The following is a 6,188-nucleotide window of genomic DNA, read 5'->3' on the forward strand; positions in this document are numbered from 1 at the left end:
GAGAGAGAGAGAGAGAGAGAGAGAGAGAGAGAGAGAGAGAGAGGGAGAGAGAGAGGAGAGCTCTCCTATTAAGGAAGCGTTGCACTCCTAAAATCTTGCCACAACATTGCAATTCCAGAAGATTTGTGATTCCTTTAACTTCCATGTTACTGGGAAGGGAAATAAGAAACTAGGTTTTTGTCTTCCTTGTGGCCAGATTTGTAGGACCACAACACTTCCTTGACAGAAGAAATACCAGTGTATCTGCGTGCATGGAAGGAAAGGCTATTTAAAATAATATTATAATGGTTCACCGTATATTAATTGCATCCACTAATTCATGCCTGCATGAAAAAGAGATATAACATATATGTGAGGTAGAGAGCCTGTTTTGTAAGCTAGTAAAACTGTTGCATGTAACAATGGAGTTTCCTTTTATATATCAATTTAAAAACAGGAGGACATGTAGTATGTCCAGAAGATGACCATCACTGAAAATACCAACCAAATGAAGGTTTTATCTTGTAAGTTACATCCATTTCAAAGATCTACTTGTGTAGAGGTGATCAATGTTTACCTAACAACAATAGTTAGAGCTAGGATAATCATGCACACATACTTTGTCCAATTAGTTCAGTGTTATAGATAAATGAGTTGAGTTGTGAAGCCAGCAATAACAACTAGCTATATTATCACTGAGAAATCTCCATTTTCCCAACACACACGCACACACAATTAGGTAGGGATTTCTATGGAAGTATGAAGGCTGTTGATATGTAGTTGATACAGGGCTGTTTAAATTTGTTTATTCAGTATATTTGATGAACATGGAGAGTTGTTTTTAAGAAGGATGAACCAAACCAATCTATATTAACCGGGATTATATATGTAGGATTTACTTATTAACCCATGATAGGGCTAATTTTTTGAGTTGAAGATTCTGGATTTCAAATGTTGTCATAGTAGAGTAGATTCTATTTTAACATCCATTTTCCCATGTTGGCATGAGAGGGATGTATCTTATAACATCGTTGCTATGAGGTCCAACTTCTTCATATGTGGCCTCAATACTTCTGATCTGCTCTTACTTATTCTCCTGTCATAAGTATGTCATTCATATTACAAACCAGTACAAGTCATCTAACACCTGTAATGAGCAACAACTTTCTCAGTACACTTTAAGTTTGTCTTATATGCAAGTTAACATTGAATTCCCAATAAACAATACATTTGTGACCAGCTCAAGCCGATATTCAGTAATCAATGCCCTTAACAATATTGTAGTTTCAGATTTAGATTCTCATTTATGTTTTCTACTCTGATTTTAGTCCTTCTTTCATGTCTAGAGGGATATCTGCTATGTTCTGATCTTGCAGCCAAAATGATTGGGAAGTAGATTTTATACATTGAGATTAATAATAAATTTGCTTTCTTTCTTCTTTTGTTATGTTTTAGCTTGAGGTTATAGGAATTAGAAAGTAAGAAAGAGCAGGAAAGAAAAAGAAATCAAAATGGAGCAAGTGAAGCAAAGATAATTTAGATGTGGTAGAGAAGGCTGAGAAAACAAAAGGAGAGTAACAGAGACATTTAAAGGAGTGGAATAGAGAAAATTCAAAAATGGACGGTCAGCCCCTTTGGTTTAAATATGAAACATCATTCCATATACACATATCTATTTCTCATTATTCTCTGTTGATGAGGACCACCCAAAATGAAGGTTTCTCTTTCATTTACCAACATTTCAATATACAGAATGGCTGACAAGTTAAGTTGCTGGACAACTGACCACAGAATCATAAATTCAAGTTTTACTACAGTCGTTAGGTTGTTAAAATGCATAACTCTTCTAGCTCCAAATTTACAAAACAAGTTTTACACCTCTTTCATAGTTCAGTGCTTTGCAATAGGAAGGCCATCCTCTTGTAAAGCCAAGTTCCTTAATAACAGACCACTCCATCCAGAAGAAACACAAAACTACAATTAAGGGTATTCTATAATGATGATGATGGTTGTAGTAGTAATAGTAGTAGTAGATGACATCACCAAGTAGGCAATGTTTGTATTGACTTCTGCATTTTGTCAATAACAACTAAATAACTGCAGTCATTTCATTAACTTTAATTAATCCATTAAACAGAGAAATAGTTGTTGCTTTTAGTCTTTAATTGGTAAATCATTCCTGGGTTAAAGATATCAATGAGGGAAGGAAACAGATATTTGTTGTTGATTGATATTTATTTGCAGGAGGCTGGACAAAAAACATCATTTAAAGTAAAATGGAAGACTGCACAGAAGCAAATGGGATTCACTGGGGTTTTATAGCAAAAATAATACATTATTGCAGAGATTTAGGGATTATGAAAATGAAGAGTTAATGATGAAAAGTGAGTATTGTACAACTGATATCAAATATGTTAATTGGAGGGATACTGGTTGGATCCATGTAATGATATTTGGTTGTATAGGTCAGCAAGGCTTTACTGATGGAAAATATGGGTAGGGAAGAAGTTCTAGCAGGTTGTAGTCTAGAGGAAAAGAGTTGAAAAAATGTGAAGAACAGGATTTGCAAAATGAGTTACAGTAAAGAAAATAGATAGCACAGTTTTCTATTTTAGAAGAGTAGGGCCTATTATAATAAGATTAAATGATACCCAGAGAGGACATATCACAACTATGAGACAGTATGATGTAATGTATTGGTGAGTGAAAGTTTCATAATAAATTGAATGACATTTTTTGAAGGAAGCAATCTCAGATGTTTATGTAGCAGTCGTTGCACCTTCGAAATGTAAACAGGAGTGGCTGTGTGGTAAGTAGCTTGCTTACCAACCACATGGTTCCAGGTTCATTCCCACTGCATGGCACCTTGGGCAAGTGTCTTCTACTATAGCCTCGGGCTGACCAAAGCCTTGTGAGTAGATTTGGTAGACGGAAACTGAAAGAAGCCCATCGTATATATGTATGTATATATGTTTGTGTGTCTGTATTTGTCCCCCCAGCATCGCTTGACAACCGATGGTGGTGTGTTTACGTCCCTGTAACTTAGCGGTTCAGCAAAAGAGACCGATAGAATAAGTACTAGGCTTCCAAAGAATAAGTCCTGGGGGCGATTTGCTTGACTAAAAAAAAGGCGGTGCTCCAGCATGGCCGCAGTCAAATGACTGAAACAAGTAAAAGAGTAAAAGAGTAATATCTTAGGGTGGATCACAGAAAGATAGATAATTTTTAAGGTCAGCAAGAGGTCATCACTGAAGTATTTTCTAAATTTGGTATCCTTTTAATTGTTAGTGATGTAAAGGTGCTGTGTAATGTTGTTAAAGATTGTGGAGTAAAGGGGCCTATGAAGGTTTTAGTTGTGTGTTTGTCATGTTTGTTAAGTGGTGTGTACATATGAATAAGAAAGTAGGAGCAGTGTTGTAGGTACATTTCTTTGGTATGAATAGAGATGGCCTGTTTTTGGTGCTATTAAAACTAAGTTGTCAATACTCAGAGCAGGATGCAATCAAAATCTTTGTTCTTGGAAGTGGGGCACATCTGGGGAGATATATGTTAGCTGTGATTAGATGGCACTAGTGCTGGAAGTGAAAGGTAATACCATCTACTTAGGAGTGTATGGAGTTACAAATAACAGAGAAAAGGGTCTCCGTGGTGGGGGAACCAGGTAGTCAAACAGAAAGAAAATAACAGACAGACTGACAGATTGCTAAGTAGAAAGAAAAAGTAATAACTAGATAGAAACATAGAGTAAGAGATATAGAGTTAGGGAGACTAGACAGAGAGAAAGAGAGAGAGAGGATAAAAATGAGTGAGATAGACAACTGAAGAAACAGACTAAAAGAAGGATATATATACATACATACATACATAAGTCAAAAGATAATCCAAGAAGTGCCAAAAGCACAATACCAAAGGGTATGAAGATGGCAGATTAGTTCCACACTTAACTCCCATTTCTGACTTGGTCAGAAAATCTTCATAACTCCAGAAAGGATAGAATGCAGAGTCTGCACCATATATAGAAAAAGGAACACAGAAAACAGTCAGTATTAATGCTGTATATAATATACATGTACTTAATGATTTGGCAGACATCAATTGCTTGAGCATAAAACTCAGTTACATGAAAAAATACTGCACGACCCTGAGTAATGCTGATTAAAGGGACTGGTGGCATTTGTTTCTGTAATTGAGTTTTATGCGCAAGTAATTGATGTCTGCCAGTCTCATGAAGCATGTGTATATTATATAAATTATTAATACTAATTACGCTTTCTATGTTCTTTTTTATACATATGTACACACTACACACACACAAGTGGACAAATCCATCAGAGAAGTAAAAAAAAAGAATAAGAAAGAGAAAATTGAGACAAAACAAATCCAACTATGCAAGATAGGTAAGCAGCCAAGTAGGTCAATAGGTATGTAGGCAGCCTGGTAGACATCCATGTAGGTGGGTAGGTTGTCTAACTTAAAAGTCCTAGAGGTTAAAAATAATGACTGCAAGGGAATGTTATTAGGCTTCACAACAAACTTTTGATAAAGACAATCAAAAAGTAAAGTTAAACAAAATCCATGTACATAAGGTGGAAAAGAAAGGAAGCAACAAATCAATAAACAAAACTATATCCCCACCACTTTCCCTCTAAAACTACCCCTCTCTCTCTCTCTCACCAATACCCACAGTCTTCACTACCACGACAGCCTCAATTACTCTAACTCTGTTCATTGTATATCTGCCCTTCTGCAGTTCACCCATTCCCCCACTTTGGGTCCTATACTAACCACTGTTTCCAATCCTCCTTTCCCAAATATTATTCCACAATGTTCTTGAAAACATTCTTCTAACAGAAGTTCAAACTGAAGTCTCAATCATATCAATGCCATCATAGGTGGGGGGGGGGCCTATCCCTTGCTCTAGCTACAATCTTTCTTTCACTGTTTACATAAAATATTGAAATGTTTGACTTTTGTCAAACAGAAAACAGTAATAACGGTTTCTACAAGACTAGCAGTTATGAAGTGGGGCAGGTGTACAGTTGATACATTGACACCAGTACATAACTGATATCTTATTTTATCAACCACAGAGGGACGGAAGGAATAAGTTGACCTAAGCAACATTTAAACTCAGAATAGAAAGAGCCAGAACAAATACTGCATGGCACTCCAACAATTCTGCCAATCTCCCATCTTAAAACAATAATAAAAATAATAATCCTTTCCCCTATAGGCACAGGACCTGAAATTTTGCAGGAGGGGACTAGTTGATTATATTGACTCCAGTGCTCAACTGGTACATGTATTTCATCTGCTCTAAAAGAAAGAAATCAAAGCTATCCTTAACAGAATTTGGACACAGAATGTAAAGTCAGAAGAAATGCCATTAAGCATTATATCCAACATGATAACAATTACCCCAGCTTGTCACCTTAACAACAACAATAATAATAATGATGGTTTCAGATTTTGGCACAAGGCCAGCAATTTCATGGGAGGGGTAATAAGTTGATTACATTGAACCCCAGAATTCAACTAGCACTTATTTTATCAACCCCAAAAGGATGAAAAGCAAAGTAGACTTTAGCGGAATTTGAACTCACAACATAAAGGTAGATGAAATACCGCTAAGCATTTTCTCTGGCATGCTAACAATTCTGCCAGCTCATCATCATCATCATTTAACATCCGTTTTCCATGCTGACATGGGTTGGACAGTTTGATCAGAGCTGGCAAGCTGGGAAGCCACACCAGACACCAGTCTGATTTGGCATGGTTTCTGCACATGGATATCTTCCTAATGTCAATCACTTTACAGAGTAATATAAAAGGTATTTTGAAGGAAAAAAAATCCAAAATAAACAGAACAACAAATGTAAAAGCAAAGAAATATATAATCTTTTCTAGTATAGGTACAAGGCCTAAAATTTTAAGAGAGGGGGGCTAGTTGATTACATTGATCTCAGAGCTCAAATGGTACTTATTTCATCGACTCTGAAAGAATGAAAGCAAAGTTGACCTTGGCAGCATTTGAACTCAGAACATAAAGATGGAGGAAACACTGCTAAACATTTTGTCCAGTGCAGTAATGATTCTGCCAGCTCACCACCTTAACAAAGAAATAAATATTAGTAAAGAGTATTTTGTGATGGTAGAAGCTGCACATATGTCTGTATATGCATGTATGTGCATGTAAAGATAATTTTATA

The sequence above is a fragment of the Octopus bimaculoides genome, chromosome 2 (assembly GCF_001194135.2).
Source record: "Octopus bimaculoides isolate UCB-OBI-ISO-001 chromosome 2, ASM119413v2, whole genome shotgun sequence".
Taxonomy (NCBI): Eukaryota; Metazoa; Mollusca; class Cephalopoda; order Octopoda; family Octopodidae; genus Octopus; species Octopus bimaculoides.